Here is a 20,761-nt window from a genome sequence, read left to right as displayed (position 1 = left end):
GATAGTCCTCTTTCGAATTGACTAAAAACACCGACGTCGGCGGACGTCACGGCGCAACGAGAGGTACAAACAAAATGGATTTAATATAGGAAAAAGCCGACACAAGCTGTTAAAATGCTCAATGGTGAAAAAAATAAGTCAACAATTATTTGTAAGTTTGTGTTTAACTGTAATAAATTTTGTGGGGGTGGTGGTAATTGTGTTTTGAATATAAAACAGTCCGAAAGAGAGTAGAATATCTGTAAATATTTGGTCGAAAAATAAGTAACGTCAACCGACGTTCAGGGTTATCCTTACTGTAAACTAAGAGATACACGGTTAGAAAATAAAAACTTTGAAGAACTAACCTATGATTCTCGAACAAATGTGTGCAAAAAAAGATGTTAAGTGGTTCAGTGCAATTTTAAATTGTAAGGAGAAAGGCACGTGAGACTAAGCGTGATATAAAGATGGGGTGTATCTATAAACTGTGGGTGTTTAATCTTGACGTCATGCTTTGAACGTTACCGTGCGCCGTGGTGACAAAACATGTTGTTTTTAAAAAGGGGTAACAAAAATACCGTTTCATCAAATGGACTAAAACTTCGCATATCAATAACATAAGTGTTGGTGCACAGATTGATCTGTTAAGTATGACTTTCATGAAAAATATATGATATACAGCCACATTGTCTTCGTATTTTTTGATTGACCCTCGTATACTCTAATAATATCATTAAAACCAACGCTTGTATTTATGTTTGAAAATTTAAAAATTCTGTACATATGAAACGAACTCACCGTCATGGTTAAAAATGATACTAACCAAAAATAATGTAGAGCTATACCAATTCTAGCACATACCACCTGATATGATGAAACAAATTTTCTTAACTGAAAAATTATAAGAGTTAGAATCAGCGAGACTATCAGTATCATATTTATTTTTCTGGGTATTGTTCTCAAATCTTTTTTAAAAACATAAATCAGAAATGAAATCAATAAACACAGAATGGAAGTAACGTTTAAGATAAGCGTAATTTTTGAAAGAAGGGCATTTTGGTTTTGTGCATCTGAAGAAAATGCGCCTATGTAAGATCCAACATTGTAGTCTTCAGTGCAAATCCTTGCTGATCCATCGGGTAAAATTTCAAACAACTCATGATTGAAGAGTTTATCTTCCCCAATTACCAATAATATTCTCGATTGTTTATCTACACGATATTCGCCAAATTCAAGTGCAACTTGAACGCAAGTTAACAGTTTGGATATTCGAACAGTTTTATATGTCTGCCTTTTTTGTACTACCTGATATTTCACAAATTCTGGTAAAGTACATCGAGAAAAATATTCAGAGAGATATATTTAAAATGGGTTATAAGGTAATCGATTTATATGCATATTGAACGAAAAGTGAAGATTAAAAGTTTCATTTCTCGATATCGCCATCCTGTTTTTAATAGCGATTAATAGCATTTCAATATCAACTCTCTTTACAGCGTGTTTGATAAAAATGCCTATTGCAATGCTCCCTGAAAACTGGGGGGAAGATAAGATTTGATTCCTCTTAAAGCAAGGCTGGTCTATTTAAACAAACAAATATTCTATCGAATCTGAATCTATCTGAAGCTTGGACAGTATTGCTTGTTTGATTTCTTCTGATATAATGACTAACAGATCGTGTACAGGTAACAGTAAGAAACATTTCCTTGGAAGTCTGTTGTCAGAAAATATCCCAAGTTTTTTGTTACTGTGAGGAGTGCTTGACATGTTCCATTACGGAGATACTTTCCCGGATAACAGGTCAAATTTCTGCACTGATTCTAAATGAGAACAAGAAAAACTTTAGGCGTGCATATTCAGTAAAATTAATTTAATGTAAAAAAAACAAACAAATTATATCAAACTTACCACTTCTGTGATGTATGCTTGTGTTGATTTACATTTTGGTGATTCGTTTTGGGGTAATTTATCTTCATATTTAGAATACGTAAAAAAAATTCTGTAGATCGGATAAAATTCCTGACTCTTTGAAAGAAACTTTTCCGGGCGTTTAAGGGTGTAAAAACCACAAAATGGACTTCGCCGTTGCTGGTCAAATTGATGATTGCAATGTTTAAAAATAAATTTTTGTATGGCGAATAAAAGTTGATTTGAGGGAAAAAGTGACAACCACTCACGTCACGTTTTTCGAGCAAAGACAAATTTCCAGCGTCCATACACGTAGAAATAGTGACACTCTTATTGGTAATTCCTGGATTGCATAATGCACAAAAATGGTTTTTAAAACAACTGGACTCTGTATAGAATCCCATTGATACCCCTGCCGAAACGTTTTCACAAGCATATTGAACTCCAGGATCTTTCACAAGCCATTCCCTAGTAGAATTACATGTTTTCTTGTATATAGCGGATATGGTATAACACAAGGCTGCACGATTCTTATTAGTGTCAGCCATAATTGAATGTGGTAAATATGTCACATTGCAGTTGGTTTCACTGATCGTTTTAAGTAGCTGCTTTACCGTTAGAAAGTTTCTATAGTCAATGAATTTTTTACAATATACTTCAACGTCCCATGGTTTGCCTGATTCAAAGCTACGTCGTTCCGGTGGTATATTACACAGATAGCAAAACATGTTGAGGTACGATATACCTGTATTGACATCATATACGGGATGAGACGAAAGTATGTTATTTCCTCCCTGTTGACAAAATTACTCCATATACATTGGGTATTGGAATTGCATGTAACATCCATTAGTTACAAGGTATTCTACATCAGGGATAGTTTTCTTAAATTTATCGCCCGCCAGTTGTTTCGAATGTATGCATTTTGTTGGGTATTTTAATGCGAAATCTTCACAACAATCTCCATGCTGAAAACACGAAGGTTCACAGGAACAGGGGAGGAAAAGACTTGAAAAACTTTCTGGAATCCCATAATTTTTGCATACTCCCACATGCTTTTTCAGAGAAAACGATTTATATATTAAGTCTGTCATATTCAGATTTAAATAAGTAAACGATTTTCTTTTTATCTTGTGCTCAAATTTAGGAATAGTTTTTTTTACAAAATCGAAGTAATCTTCGAGAAATTCGTTCATTTTTATATAAATAGTAAACGTTGGTTTTATATGAATCATAAAGAACTTTTGTGCTAATTTCTGCATATGCATCCATAAAGGTATTTTCAAAGTACTTATTGGTATTGCAAATTCTGCAAAATATGTTTTTAAATGGTAAGGTGCCCTCATTCGATCCAAGACGGGAGCAGGCCTCTTTGATATTTTTATCAAATAAATCCCACTGTCCTGTAACATTACATTGTGATATTACGTTTCCTTTGTAGAAAGTGGGATTGCACATTCTACAGAATGAGTTTTTGAATAAGGTATCATTATTAACGTAAAGTGATTCACATGCATGTAAAACATCATCATCCATTGTTTTCCAAAATCCGGTCTTGTTACACACATTAAAATGATGTCCTCGCAGGTGGTAGCAGTTGAATGCAGTTTTATTTTCAAGTGGTACAGACTGCATGACACATCTATTTTTGATTCCATTGTCAACAATTTCTTTGAATGACGACAAAAAGTTTATATCTAGAAATTCTTGACAATGAATATCCAAACTCCAGTACTGATAGGATGTTTCATTATTGCATTGTGCGCAAAATCTATTAGCGTATGTTAAATTAGTTATACTGCTTGTCACTGGTGGATACTTTAGTTTGTTAAGACTGTCATATTTCTTTTCACATTCTTGTGCTATTACTTGTTCAGTTTCCTGAGGGCATTCTTTAATCATGAGAAAGGATGATCTCTGATCTCGACTTTCATCTCGCGTGGCATTAACAAAGGTCACATTATTACAGGACAAGCCACTGAGACCAAAATATTTGTCTGGACAGCAATCTCCTCTCCCAAAACATAAACTGTCACAAAAGCAATCGGTACACAATTTGTGACTCATTGACATACTAAAATCTAGAGATTTTAAGTTGATTTGATTGATATTGCAAAAGCCCGCCGGTCCACACATGGTTAACTGATGCATCATTAGATTTGTAAAATTGATTGGCGATGAATTTAAATATCGTGTATTGATAGAAGAAAAGATGAAAATCACAATTGTAGAATACTTCATTTTACTTTCGATGAGTCTGAAATAAAAATAAATGATTTAAATCTACGTACATGTATTGTTGTTAATGGTTGTGGAATGGTCTTTATAAATTGTATGATACATAACAAGTCAACGAGGCCTAGGGAACTTTCCTTGCCATGCAATGATATTTTTAACACCGATACTTTCTGACATCTACACTTCCGGTATAATTTTTGTACAGATTAACACATTTCTTGACTGATATTTTCGCTTTTGAAACTAAAAAATGCAGCTGGAAGTGATAGATTTCTAAAATTAACTCATCTTATATTCTGATAATTACAGATTGAGATATCCCCTGTCATTTTAATGTTTCAATGGTAAAAAAAAAATTATTTTCCATTCAACTCATACTTAGTAAACGTACGTGTAACTCAAACTTGTAAAACTGGGCTTACTATTTTGTTTACCTTTACAAATATTTTAGAAATAATTGAAAGAGAATCGTTCCTCTAACAAAATAAAAGCAATGAAAAATGACATCCAACCTTTGATTCATTGTCATTTTGATAGTGATATGATGTGTAACAAAACTATTAACAAACTATTAACAAAACAATGTTAACAAGAAAACCGCTTAGAGTAAGAAAAATATGTTAAGTCTTTATAATCCCAAATGTGCCATTATTTCCAATTTTCATTAGTATTACTTCGTTTTAAATCTTTAAAACATAAAATCATTTTATGAATGTAAAATACAAAACTGAAAAAATCGTTTTCATTTTTGTTCGGTCGTTAATCTAAATTAAAAATTAATGATTATGTAGATACGTATTGTGAAAACAGGATAAACTACTAAGAGAAATGTTATATCTTGAACCTTGGTTACCATGACGATGGGTCTACATATCAACATTCAACATCAACGATTAAGAGTTTTGCAGTTAGTATGAAAAATATGTCACTAATTTTTATCGTGACCTTTACGTATTGAACTTAATTCTATCAGAATATAATTTTCGCAAGACATTCAATGTAAAATATATGAAAATTAAAAGATAATTTATAACTACCTTAAACTATAAAATGAACAAATTAAAAAATATAACAATTTCCTTTTCATACTTGTGAAGAATCTTCTTTAGTCTTCTCGAGTTTTTTTGTGAGATAAATTGACAAATATTTTCAGATGACATACCTTTTTCCTATATCACCAAATCATCAATTTGTGGAAATTTTAGATGACTATCGCATCATGTGCTTTGAGTTCCTGTATTTAAAGGTGCAAACGGTAAAGAGATCAATAGCAAATTTTTAAACCAATAAGAATCATTACATGAAACCGTGGAATGTTTTCCATCTATTATTTGTCAAAGCAAAGTTTTGATACACCTGTATTCTCGCTTATTGCAAAAATGTATATAGTAAGAAAGCTTTGGATAATCGTGGCAAGAATTAAAAGCATTTTATCAATTCACAAACTAAATTAATGGTCAATAGAAAAAAAAAGTCAGTATATGATTTTTGCAATCGTTTTAATAAGAATTACCCAGCGGCTCGTCATCAGATACTAAGATAATAACAAATTATACAAACGATATCTATTTAGTAAAGCTAAATATTGTACATACTTGTATTTGTCTTCAATAAACGACGTTTATCTAAACTACTATATTAAAATAATAGACTCGAATTTTGGGGCATTAATACCAATAAATCGGAAGTATACTGTTTTTTGTTTTATATATTTCAAACATCATTGGTACTTGAAGATTACCAATTTGTTTTTATTTTTTCTCAGTCAAGTTTCGCTTAAATTCCGGAAATAATCTGGATTTTTTGGATTTTACAATTCTGCGCATGCGCATGACATTCAATGTAAGTCACGGGAAGATCTTTAGTTTACGTTTCCCTAATATCACATTTGCATGGATAAAATTAGAAACAATAATACAAAAAACGTGTAAATTTTCATTTTAGGCTCAAACTATATATAGTCGTTTGCTATATATTCTGTTCATCAAAGAAATAACTCTAATACAGTGTATTTACTATGAAAAATCCCGAGAGTTCCGAATGTCAACATGGTGTGTAAATTTGAAGCGAGTAAAAATACGTCGGTGAAAAATTGTTGAATTCTTCTAAATCGTTTCGGAGCGATTCTGCAATTTCCTGCTTTATAACTTGTGGTTGGAGGAATATTAAATGTGGTGAAGGCCTGTCCCGAGACAGTTTGATAATTATAACTATGCAGAGTGTAGTGAAATTAATAGAATTATTGCAGGCTGATAGCTTTGTTATGAAAATGTCAACAATACGATGTGTCGATGTATCTTTTTCGTAAAGGTCCGATATTATATGCAATGACAACCCGTGCACACACGGGTCAAAGTCTAGTTGTTTCTGAAATAAATAAGAAACTTCAAGCATTTAGAGCATTAACAATTAATAACAGAAAAATGATGGTTCCAAAATTACAAATTTGGTTACAAGTTGTAATTTTATGAAAAAAAATTTTACGTACCACCTAGTTGCACCTACTACTACCCATCCTTCCTCCCCGCTGTTTTTTCATAGTGACAACTTTGTTTGCTGCAGATAAAACTGATTAGAGGAAGAAGCGTGTATATGACTAATCTGAATCTATAAAGCGCTTTATTGAATGCGAGTTGACTGTTGTAAAGGGAAATAAATTTAAATGTAAAGGACTACGTGCGGTTTTATGCATTTTTGCCCCAAAAATCAAAGTTTTAGAAAGAGCTTTAAAAATAAGGTGAAAGATAGTTAAAATCATATTGGAAAGAAGGGTGTAAAAGGTTATCACCACAGTGACGTCATTATGAAAAAATGACGTCATGAAGATTGCATTATTTTGATAAATTGATGTTTTGTAGCAAAATATGGGTGTTTTTCGACTGAGAAACATCGAGCGCAGGCTTGCTCAAGTACCATTTTTAGTATAATGAGTATAACTATCTGAAGAAAAGGATATGTTAAAATCGCACTTGAGCAGACCTGCGCTCTATACTTCCGAATGCAAAATATAGAGCAAAAATGAGAATACTTTCATTTGTTTGCAAATTTGCGGGAAATAGGTCATTTAGGTGACGTCATAGATAAAAAGTTAATGAGCAATGATGACTAAAATCAAGATTAAAGTTATAGGCATCCTCCATACAATGATTTGTGAAGATTTTATTTTTATACGATACTATTTAAAAATTGGTTGAAATCGGGGGCAGATATTTGACCATACTGCACATAGTTCTTTCTAGGTGGTAAGTAACACCGAATGAAATTATCTACCTGTATAATACATGCATCTGATTTGTTTTTCTGTCGATCTATATCTGATCGATGTGAAAAATCCAAATGGTGTACATTCCTGAAGTTTTAAACCACACTAAAATATACTGACCAGAAGGTATCATACTACGTAAGTACACAGTGTTATACATTGAGTTATTTAGATGTTGGCAAATTTTATGGATTGCTATTTTTTTTTAGCAAAGTACATGTATCCCCCTGCTGTGGAAACACTGATCATTTTGTCCATATTTAGAGCGAACAAATTAACTTCTAGGACTAGCATTGAGCTCGGAATTGAAAGATCTTATTTCATTATGTTATGTTTCATAATGTCCTGTACAAATTCATTTTTTAAAAAGGGAAGAAGTATTAGAATTCTTAGATATAAAAATGTATGTTATTGAAATATTTCAATGATATGAAAATGTAACATTTTTGGTACAATTCCAAGATTAATTTAAATCATATATTTACTTTCCTTAATAAATACGTATTCATTAGTTGCCATTAGTATCCCGTACATGCACGTACGAACTTGATTTATTGAATTAAACTTTTTTCAAACTGTGAAGTCAATGCTGTATTAAAATGCAACAGTCAACATTGCTTTTAAATTGCTTCTATGTTAAGCTTTCATTATTGCAAGGAATCGTAAAATCTAAAGAAGACACGTCAACTTTTGGAGATCTTTTAAATCATAATTGCATGCTGTTTTCAAATACACACGTCAGAGAAATTGCTTTTTATTTACAATTTCGAGAATATTTTCATTACAGTCATATGCATCCTTTGGGATTTATTTTGATTGATCTGCACGGACTGGCAAATTTAAAATAAATATTTCATAACGAAAACACATTGTTGTTTTACTTTAGGTTAGGAAAATTATATCGTTGCAATTTCTTGCATCGTTTGATTGATTAACATGGATTGTGCCTTATGCATGAATATTTTACACAGAAAACCATATAGTGGTAAACTTACAATTCTGAGAACCCATTTGATGCAATCCTGCACCAATTACGATTGAGTTACAAGTAATGGTACATTATGAAATGAATATTTTATACAGAAAAACCTCAGGTGTTTTATTTAAAGTTCAATCAGAATTCTTTGATTGCAATTTCCTGCACCAATTTGGATTGATTTTCACTGATTGTACATTAATAAATATTTCATACAGGATATATTGTGTTCTACTTAAAATTCAAAGATATGTTGTTTCAACCTCTAGACCGTTTTTGATGATTTTCACGGAAAGGCAAAAAATCAGGAAAAAAACCATAGTATTATTTACATGGAATGGTTTGCCGGTGCATTATGAAATTATTATTTTATAAAGAAAACATAATTTGTAATTGGTTTTGGTTGATGAACACGGAATGGTACATTATGAAATGAATATTCTAAACGACTTTTATCGTTGAAATCCTCACCCTTCATCGTTTATGGGGTTTTTGTGGATAAATTTTCACGGACTGGTACATTTTTAAATTGATATTTAATGTAGATGTTAAAGGGACTTGGACACGATTTGACTTAAAATTTTCAAATTTTATTTTTCTATTTTCGATGATTATACTAATAAACATAGATGTTTATAATCCTAAGTCAAAATTTGAAAGTCAAATATCGAGTTATAAGCAAGATACAGAGTTCATAATTCTTTGTTTTGTAAACAAAGCTTGAATATTGTCATTTTTTACATATGTGTTCTATTGGTGCAAGTTTCAATCAAATGAATCTTTCTTTTATTGAAAATATAGTATTTATGAAGATACTAAAATTGTTTTTACAAGTCATTTTGTCTAAGAAATGGTAATTCTCTACATTACATTTTTTTAAACAACTACAAGACTCGAGCTTTGTTACAAAACAGCCAATTCTCACCCTAGTATCTTACTTGTAACTTGACTTTAACATTAAAAATTTTGGTCAATCATTTAAAATACCCCCAGTAAACCATTTTATACATAAAAAATGAAAATAAAATTATTGATCTCAAAACGTGTCCAAGTCCTTTTAACAGATAATTTGTATGTGCAATGAAACGTAGCTGTGATATTTAGTCATCCCTAACATTGTTCGGCATTTCAGCTATCATTCAGTTGGACGTGTAACACAGACTCATCCTGTCATCATGACTTGAATTTTAATAGTGTAACATAATTACATCAACCAAGACAAACCGGAGATACGACAATCATAGATCTTACAAAAATTTTTTGAATTATTGTGATTTATTGTAATTCTGAACAATGTGCCTTTTTCAAACGTAAATATAAGTAATAACAGCAATTTTAAATAAGTGATCAAATATTTTCGGTCTCGTGACCAACCAACTTCATATTCCAGTAAACTTTTTAAATTGCTCTCTATTTCTTGAAATATTTTGCAATATTATATTTTGCGTTGTTCTCAACGAAAATAGTATAACACATAATGTAATGTAATGTTTACTTGTGATCACTCAAAACCTGCCAAAATGTGCTGTGATTACAACGAATAAACGTATTCTATACGGTACTGTATGAGAGAGCTATTGTTACAGTCTTGATCAAGTTACTAGGGCACCTGTATTTTACATACTATTGAGACATATTAGTGCATAATTAACTTATATTGAACAATTATTTTAGTAATTTTCATTGGTTGTAAGAAAAGCACGTGACATATTATGTTCCTGGACAATGAGTCTTTACCGTCAACTGACTTTGTCTTCTGTTTTGGATGATTACACAAAGAATTCAGCAAATCTGGTTGTCTGAGTTTAGCTAATGTTCTAAATTTGCTAGTTATATTAAGACAGTCACTATGACTGTCAAATCGGATGATTATATAATATAACTATTATGGACATCATTGTACCATAAATTTATGTCACTATTAGGACCCATGTCAAGTTATATCGACCGAAGACACGGAAAAGTGAATTCGACCTCGCAAGCCCAGTCTGTATCCATCGCTTCGGTCAACATCACTTGACATGGGTACTTATAACCATATATCGACCTACAAAAAAGTCTTTTACAGAGTGTTGTAGTTAAAATTTACTACGATTCAAAGTCACCATTATTTTAGGGTTGTTTTTTTTTTTAGATTAAAATTGTTTTGTCGTTGCATGTGCATAACACGACGTCACATTTTTTCCCTGTATAACAGTTTCACTGAAAGCGGAGAAAACCTGACTTTAGAACTAGATTCTAGCCAGATTATTTCTGATTTGACAGCATTGTCTGAGATGTGTTTTATTTCATTCTTTAAAAATCTCAAATTGTGCTAGAAATAGTTTATCTAAAATCAAGTTGGTATTTTTTATTACTTAGTATACCGTTTTTTCTTCTAATAAATCAAACTGTCTGGACCCACAATCGCTAAACTCATGAGGCTACATACGTGGATTTATACTTTTAGGGGGTAGAAAGGTTTGTGTTTGCAAGGATAGTCCTAGGCCTATAGTTGATGGTTTTACTATGTAAATGTATAAATTTGACATTTCCAGGGGGTTCTCACTTCTGGGAACCCCCCCCCCCCCACCACCACCACCACCACTTGATCGGCGCTTGGGCTGAATCAAATTCTTCTTAATTTAGTAAGATTATCAAGTAGGAAAATAGTCCAAAAGTAAATGTCAAATGATATTCAATAAAACCTCGGGATTTAAGAATTTAGCAAATTAATAATTTGAATATCAACACCTTCAAATTTAAATTTTGACCAAAACTTGTATAATACTGTTTCATGATAGAGTTGATAGATTATTAGTTACATATAAGTCAGTCTTTGTCTATAAAGCTTTAAAACATGATTGTAAAACATATCTACAATTAAGATGTGAAAGTTAAGCAGCTGATTCAAGATAAAAATACATGTACAATGAATGCAATATTATTTTTAAGGTTTAACATATCTAAAAAAACTTACGTCTTAGGTACCCTAAAATTTACCGGATCTAAAAATAAGCCACTTATTTCTTGCACTGAAAATTACTTGAAAATAAGCCGGTCATGAGTTTACAATGCCATTTTGGAAAGATAATACCTGAGTTCTTATGTGCACCACACACCTGTGTACTTTATGCACTCAAAAGGTTGCGTGTAAGCCACTGTTGCTTAGCATTATACGCACTCTCTAAAAGAAGGGATTTTATATAAAGATATTTTAAAAGCCATCGATATGCATGCGTTGAGAATGTATTCAAATCGTTTACAAGTATTAACGTATGTTTGTGGATTTAAACTAAAACAGCATTCAAAGTTAAATATTTAATTGATAAAGGATTCAACTTTTTGATTATTGTAACATAAATATTGTGAAGAAACGGCTGTATGTCGTATATCGTCCTTATCAAGTCGTTTAAATGATCGGTCTATTTTTAACAGTGTCCATCAGTATGCAAACCGATTACCGCGGAACGGGGCCTAAAGTATATAAGTAATGTTTTTAATCAAAACATAATTATTGCTTATCTTCCTATACACAAATTAACTGCAAAGTCCGACAAGAAAGTGCATGCTTTTGACACCGAAAATTGTTACACAAACATTGGCAAGTCAACAGGTGGCTGGTTACGTAATGGTGAATACACTGGCTTAAACTTGCAAGATGCTAGGAACAGTGGTCGGAGTAGATAAATATTCCTATACATGAAAATAAAACCGAATCAAAGACACTTGACCATTGTTCATTTAACTCACCGGACAGCTACAGACCTATTGCCTTACTTCCGTGTTTCCTTAAAATCTTGGGAAAACTGCTGCTAAACAGAACTAAATCTGCTACCTTTCCTAATCTTCAACAACAAGGTTTTCAGCAATCACCTAGGTGTATAACTGCCTCCTTTAATCTACAAGAGACTCTTTACCATTGTATTGAACATAGAAGTCCTGCCTACGTCGCCTCCCTTGACACCCAAAACAGCGCTCGATACAGTCTGGGGACACTGCCTCACGTACAAACTGCATACACTCGACTCGACGTCTGTGGACCCTAATAGACGGCTGCCACGTAAATACATCCTGTTCAGTTGTGTCTAATCAGTCGTACTATGCCTGGTTCCCTTTAGCTCAAGGAGTCGGGCAAGGTGGAGTTCTTTCTACATTCTTATACCTTGTGTTTATCAACGATCTGCTACAAGAACTTGAAGATCAGTCCATTCACATTCACATTACAGATTTTAAAGGAAAAAAAATTGAACAATGTTCAAGTATTAAGCATTGGTTTTTTTATATTTTACATGCATATAATTTGTATATATGATAAAGTTTATCGTCATTTTGTTATTAAATGACCAATTTCGATTTAGTAACGTGTTTCAGTCCATCATTTAAAAAAATCAAACAAAGCAGAAACATTCAGAGTGAAGAGTTGACAAAAATGACATAACTAGCTCAAGTCCAACATTGGCTGATGACATTTCTTTAATAGCACTTTCGCCCAGCGGTCCTCAAAGAACGCTAGAAATAGCATACCACTACTCCAAACGATGGAGATTCAATTTCAACGCAAACTAATCCAGTATTCCCAGATTTCGCCCATTAGAGACCCCTATTGACTATTCCTTTTTATGGCAACTTGTTGCTCATCCTCTTCACCTAGCAACATCGTAAAACCACCTAGGAATTATATTACACTAAATCCTATACCCTTGTGAACGAAGACCAAACGCATGTAAAAGAGGAAGAGGAGCTTATTTTGCACTGAAGATCATCTAAATCCAAGAAATATTTCTTAACTCTACAAAAAAGTTCTCCTCCTCTCCGTCCTTCATGGATCTGAGTTATGGTGCGACTCGTGGCAAAAGGATACTCACAACACTTTTCTTATTTAATCTGCAAACATGCAATGGCGCTTCCATAATGTCATCTGTCATTGTGTCAACTCAGAAACAATTTATGACAATTTTAAGTTCTTGAACTAAGTGATGCATATTATCAGAGATGTGATTTTCATCTAATTCACATATTGTGCAGTTCGTTTTTGTGAATGATCATATGGTAAACATTGTTGTATCGCGTAGGAAATGTATGTATCCTTTAAAAAGCATATGTAGGATATGAAGCACAAAGTTCCATTACCAAAATCGTGGATTTTAAATAAATTCAAAAAACATAATAGTTCAAGACGTCTGCGACAATTCCGTATAAAAACTAATCTACGAGATTATACTTTAGAAAGATTATAGAAAAATATATAGGTTGATTATCCCCATGGCTTCTTTTCCAATTGCATTAAAAAACATAAAACGCTATTCCATTGCACATTTGAGTTAAATTACCAGAAAATAGCAAGTTCTGGTCCTGAATTCAATTTTGAGTAAATATAAATATATAATGTCTACTCTGGTCAATGTCGAGACAAAGATTGTAAAACACATTCAGCAAAATATACAAACAAACCAAATTTAACCTGACACAAACATCCAATAAAAACCTAGATCCCAAATATCAACTGACCAACTCATGATCAACCAATGCCCTTAGGATACATGTATAGGGGTAAAAAAAAAAGGTGGATCTAGCTTTTTAATTGTATATTGTTAGATGTATCTTATAACAATAACTTTATTTATTTATATAAACAATTTTTATACTCGTACATCTATAATTGAAGTGTTGCTCTAAGTTTGACCAATTAATGTATTTTAGCACCGCCTCTTGTTAAGGCAGGTGTGACCAGTCAGCAGAGAAAGCTCACTCCTCCATGGCACCTGATCCTACCTTAATTTTTGTAGAGGTCCATGTTTGTTCTGCTTCTGTTTGTATTTTTCCTTTGGACTTTTGATTTTGTAACACTATTTGTTATCACCACTTTTTATCTCTAGCTACTTTTACATTGTACATGTATGGGTTTTTTTCTTGTTTTAATTACCATTACGTTGTAAAAAATATACAGATATGCATGTTTAAGTTTTTTTAGAGCAATGAATAGAGAACAATTCTAATTTGTTTATATTATCATTGCATTATACTGATTTTTTTTATTTATACTGTTGAAATATAATCATAATAGTAACATGCCACGTTCCATAATAATGCTGCCCTAATTTGAAAATAAAATTTATTTTATTCTATATTACAATTTAAATATATCAAAATATTCTGGCTCTAGATGGATATATAATTATAATTGTCTGTTGCTTTAATTACTGAAACTGTTCGGTCAAAACAAAATGGTTTATCTAAATACTATATGGGACACTTAAAGAAAATATATCCGAGATTTGCAGCTCTTTCTTTTAATAGCTTATACAATGACGGTTTTGTACCCGACTATTACTAGTAACTATGTAATTTTTTTAAGCCAAGTTCACCTTATATATAACCAAGCTGTTGCAATTAAAATTTTAGAAATCTTAAAAGACTACTTTCATTTATCCGATATAGGCCTTAACAATCAACGTAATCCAGAATAAAAATAATCTTGTGTCCTCCACATTTCCAAATAAGTCCTCTCGCAAAGAAATCAAAGGATGATATAAAGTATATATTATGCATATAAAGTATAACATAAAGATTAAGCTGTTGCAAGACAAATGGTATTTATCTAATATACGCCAAATCTGATCTAATACGATTATCCTCTTCTTCTCGACTTCTGTCATTCGTGTCCAATATAGTTCTGTATCTTGCTAGAAGTTGCGACTTGAATACATCTGAAACAGGCGCAATGTTTAACAACTCAAACCAAACAGCGTAATTGAATGCACTGACCACGCAGCGGCCGTGCGTCATCATGTCTTTTAGCCCAGTAAAGTTAGCTTTAAAGTCGGCTTGGGAAACAAGTGAATAATGCTCTTCACTTTTGCAAGACACCCTTCGTATCTTGTACAAATTTGTGACATAAAATATTATAATAACGTGAGTGTTTTCATTGAGAAACTTGATCAACTGCCTGGCGCAGTCGTGACCCTTATTTGAGCAAGGAGAATTATTTGTATATATGGTTATTGTTGTCAATAACGATTTATCCCTTTGATTCAGTTCATCTAGCAATAGTTCCTCTGCATGTTTGTTGCCATGTGCGTTTTGTATTATCAAAGGGGTGTCTTCAGAATTGATCCTGCAGATTAGATTTGTTGTCATGGCCTTGTTCCATCCGTGTCGGTGATCCAGAACTGTCTCATACATATGCCGTATCTTGGAATCATGGTGTTCTGTGTATGTATTTAAAAAAAGATTTTAAGAAAGTTAAAAGAAATCTGACAAAGTAAAAATTCATCCTGAAAAGTTGGGAAAAAATTAGAGTATTAAAAGAGTTTGCGAAAGCCTACTTCGGGGCTATTTCATTTAAAATGCAAAAAAAAAAACCTAAAGATTTGAAATACAAATAATCAACCTTTGACATATTGCAGAGTCGGTTTTATAAATAAGTTGGTTTGTTAGCAAATTGTTGCCATCACTGCATACATGAAGGAGATACATGTCTAGACACCACTACACTTTCAGTAAAAAGTCACATAGACACTATCAATTACACCGAAACATAATGCTCCCTAACACAGAAAGTTTAAGTATTCAAAACACAAGTAGTCACCACCGGGATGCCAAAAATAAAATGCATTGTATTTAAATCCACAAAACCCCTCTACCAGAATTGTAAAATTCATTGTCCCTGGAACAAAGGTTGATGTCCCAGAGAAGGGGCCTATATGGTCATACAGTGAAAATGTATTGACTCATAGCCACAAAATCAAATCTAGAAAATCTTCTTCTCTTCTCACATACATTCTTTCAAATATTAATTGCATAGTTCTGATTTCCACGAATTTCCTACCTACATATTTTTTTGTGAAATATATGGCCCTAGGATGCGGTCAATATTGCCATAGAGAGAAAATTAAAAGGATTAAATCTTCTTAAAAATTTCATCTCTTTTCCCATGTATATTTGAGAAAAAATAAATGTATGATTCTGATATCCATTAAGTCCTCTATCAGATTTGTAAAAACTATGGTACATGAGACAGGGGTTCAGGTCCTGCAGTAGGGACAGTATGACCATACAGTTAAAATGTATTTAATTTTAGTTTCTTCATCTTTACTCCTTTAATATAAATGCTGATTTACCGTTTGTGTCGCTGGATGAACCATGCTATTACTTTTTTTTGATAGACTTCTTATTTTGACACATATTGACACATTGAAAGCTATCTTTATGTTGTGTATGTATTTACAGTGGAAAGTTGAATTGATGAAGACTTGACGAAGGCTGTAATAAATGCGACGATAAGTTCATATAGTTGGTCGATATTAAAACATTTCAATAGAGATTATCATAAATCGACAAGTTCATTAACTAGTTATAATTTTCCAATTATTTGCAGCTTGAAGATATATAAGCAACATCTTTGCAGTGAATATTGCAATTATTTAAAATAATTTTTTATTGATGTGATTTTTTAAAAATTAACTTACCAATTTCTATTTCGCCGGGCATCATCCTAAATGTAAATAAATTACATGCATTATAAATAAACAAAATTGAGGTTTTCAATAATGTTTAAACTTTAATAATTTTCTTTCCAATTGTTTTATTGAAACATTGCATAATATTCTAAAAACTGCTTCAATTTTAAACATTATTCTGAATACATTAGTTCTATTCAGTATCAATTTCTTCGCCGATTTTCTTAATATTTCACGGTTTAAAATTGTAAATAACATACTGTTCTTTAATTGTCCATACTAATGTACATACCTTGTTGTACCTACACTGGTTATAACTATACATGTTTTTTTCACGTTAAGTACATGTACGAGGGTTGTTCGGATATTATTGAGACATTTACTCTTATTTCCTTGGGGAAAAAGATAAATCCTTGAAATTTCACCAAAACGTACACCAGGATAGGGTTTATCAATGTAAAAAAATTATTGTCCATAGCATGATTGGATCATTCCTGGTAACCTGACCAAATTGCCATCGCCCAGTGACCCGGCGCAAACGCAAACTTACCGCAACGTCATTTTGACGCTTATTGATCCTGTTTTAAAAACCTAAAAACGAAGGGAAATTTGAATTAATTCTTCATTTCTCATCTTTTGTTTACATTTCAAGATGTCAACATTCGCATATTCCCTCCATTCTTGATTTTGTAAAAAAAATCGGGTCATTTCTAACGGAAAGTCAAATTACTGTGAAATGTTTCCTACAGTAATTCTGTGTACATATTTTAGAACTGTTTACATCAGTTTGTGTGTAAAAAGTACTTGATATTTAGTCACTTTGTCTGAATTCTAGCCATCGTATAGTTTTTGTTAAAGCAGTTGGGTGGTATTTAAAGGTCTTTTTCTGAAATTTCCATCAATTTGATGTATATTCCCTGCGCCGCCTTGACGTCAAATTTCTATATACTGTCGTTTTCAAATTCCTATTGCTTGGTTAATATATCTGTACCATATCCATATTTCAACTCAAAGACACGTGAAACTTGATCAAAAGTTAGTCACAATAAATAGCAAAATGAACATTAGCTGTAAGTTTGCGGACACTTAGATAGACGATGTTTTAGTTTTCTTATTCTCCGAGTTTATGCTTGCGCCGGGTACCCTGACCACCGATTTGTTAATCTACCGTTGTAAACAAACTTTTAAACATTTTTTTTAAATTACTTTCTTTAATTATTTGTTAAGGTTTCTTCAATGTTCATGCCAACTTTCACCATAATTCGTCACTTAGAAATGGAAATATCCGTGTTGTCTCAATAATTTCCGAACAACCCTCGTACATGGATGTACCTACCGTTCCTATAATAATTTCTAGTTTACAAAAACTATATGATCTCAAGATTTTCATTAGTAAAGACAAGTCTAATATATATATATATATATATATATATATATATATATATATATATATATATATATATATATATATATATATATATATATATCTTTTAAATATAACTGTCTTTTGCTAATTAACATGCACTAAATAATGTCAATGCATTTTAAATATTAATTTTATATATAAATTTATTCAAAAAAGATTCTGTTCATCTACGATAAGTTGTTTTTTTTCTATTAGTTGCGATGCCTCAAATTGTCATAAGAACTAGGTTGTACTATCTGTTGAGCTACTAAGTGACACAGTTGTGATTATTAATCGTACTAATGTCTTTAAAACGGATTAAGCGCATTAATTTTATGATGATTAACTAATATGCAAATGCACAATTACTCACTATTTTTATAAGTATTCTAAATTTATTAAAACTATATATACCTGCACGATTTTCCGAAGGTTCAATCAAAGGTTGACAATTAATATTTTCTTTTCCTACGGTTTTGTTTCTTTATATTATCCTGCTGTGATATCAAATGGCCAAAAAAAAAAGATACACTAACGAAGGAACAAGGTAGGGTTATTACACAAGTAAGTGTTGTAACTTGCCTGCTTTGGGTGCTCTTTTCGTGCCCGAGGCGGCTATGGAACAAACATTTTGTCGCATTTTCTTACACTGTATATTGTAGTTTACAAAACTTATCCATGTTCAATACGTAATGAGGACTGCATATAAGCTTAATATTATTTGGTGTCTCTGCACTTTCCCTTTTCCTTTTCTTTCCGCTTCTAGTCACAAATGATGCCTGTGAGATATAGTTTGTACCATAAGTGTTTCAATTTTTACTAAGTATTTTACACAGGTCGAGTGTTTGCCTTCGACTTTCTTACTCAAAATAAATTATTTGACTTTTCAATCGAGGCAAACTGTGAACAAACTTTTCACGCTGCAATGAGTTGAAAACTTCTTTTTTTGCGCAAAAGTAGATTGCCCTTTTGTATCATCTTTTGTATCATCTTTAACAAACACAAAAGACTGCAAGGTCAGATGCAGAACGATTCATTGTCACTGGGGATCTGAAAAGATTTTCCTCGTAATTAAATTGAAACAATGTCCACAAATAATTGGAAATAGTTTGCTATACTTTTGATTTGAAAAAAAAAAGTCATTCTTAAACGCATGGCAGTTTGATGTTATTATAATACCAATCAAAGTTCTGAAATACTGACGGGATTTAATGTTATTTTGATTTTTTGTAATTTAATATCAACTGTAAGTAATTACGCATGGTAAATAGTTTCTAATTTTTATTTGAATAATTATGCACATTTTTTTTCTAATATGAATTATTGAGCTTTTCCGACAAAAATTCCGAGCTATATATGTAAATGGAAAACCACACGTGAATCGCGTTTTGTGTTATATCTAAAAATAATATTACCACAATCAAAGGCTACGATGCATTATGTATCAGTAATCTAAAAATATTCCTGGTAAATTGTATCCAAGCAATTTTTAACAAACAAATATTTTAAAGTTCAGCCGCGTGTCTATGCAAGTACTGCATTGATTGAGTAGTATGCCCATAAGTCCAAATGCTACCGCGATAGCGAACCAGTCTTATTGAACTCTAGCGTAAGAATACAATAACTCCAAAAAAATTCTAAATTGTTCGTATCATTTCTGAATCTCACTTTTTTCAAGGTATACATCGATAAGTTTTCTTGAAAACAATGCTTCTGACTACATTACATCGAATTTATCGATGAATTTCAAGTACTAATTTTTGTCAGCGGTGATGGTTTTCCATTAATGAGTTGTGCTTCGGTCCAAACACTGTTTCACTTCCAGTTTGCCAGAGTAACTGCTTAAGAGAGTTGATTAAAATCAACTCCCCAAAAACACAGATATTTCAAGAAAAAAGTGCTTTCTTTGATAATTCGTGCGGGCTTTGAAGATTACAATAATTGCAGAAAAAAATTAATAGGCCGCTAAAATATGTTTCTTTTGATAAAATACTTATAATTTAATCATTCGGAATATATAAAAGTAACTGTGTATAAATGGAGAATAAACAAAAAACAAAATAGCTATTTCGTACATTTAGTTATTTTTATTTTCGGGTTGTTTAAACTTTTAATCTATCAATAAACTGGTAAGAGCGGGATGCATAGATCTAAGCACTTTAAATTTCTAAAATCTACAAATCACTGTCATTTAACACAATCGGTTAATTAAAAAATAGAGGAGGACATGCTCAGAGGCTGTAAATATTCATGCATTAAAATTTGGTTTGTACAAACATATATATATATATATATATATATATATATATATATATATATATATATATATATATATATACACAATTTTACAAGGAATTGTAAACATCAGATGCAGTTAAACAAATGATTGTAACTTCATATGATCAGATGTAAACAATTTACAGAAGTATCATGCTTCAAATATACTATTTCAACTTGCAAGTGTCATCTGTGAATTTTTATTAACTCAAAGAAACGAGTGGCTATATTTTGGATATACATTTAGTGTCTTTTTAATTAAGTCCAAATAG

The 20,761-nt window shown here is 31.7% G+C and overlaps 1 protein-coding gene and 1 long non-coding RNA gene across 2 annotated transcripts in view; both read right to left on the bottom strand.

The window, feature by feature from the left end:
* LOC105337955 (neurogenic locus notch homolog protein 1) overlaps window positions 1–20,761 on the bottom strand; it is a 193,902-nt gene that overhangs the window by 130,363 nt on the left and 42,778 nt on the right. The window lies entirely within an intron of this gene.
* On the bottom strand, window positions 14,541–18,966 carry LOC136273838 (uncharacterized). The gene is made up of 3 exons (XR_010712094.1): window positions 18,627–18,966; window positions 16,817–16,842; window positions 14,541–15,556 (listed from the first exon to the last, which is right to left on the bottom strand). It is a non-coding gene; the product is annotated as an uncharacterized lncRNA (long non-coding RNA).

Source organism: Magallana gigas, chromosome 1 (assembly GCF_963853765.1).
Source record: "Magallana gigas chromosome 1, xbMagGiga1.1, whole genome shotgun sequence".
NCBI classification, from domain to species: Eukaryota; Metazoa; Mollusca; class Bivalvia; order Ostreida; family Ostreidae; genus Magallana; species Magallana gigas.
This window is presented reverse-complemented; position numbering and strand designations above follow the sequence as displayed.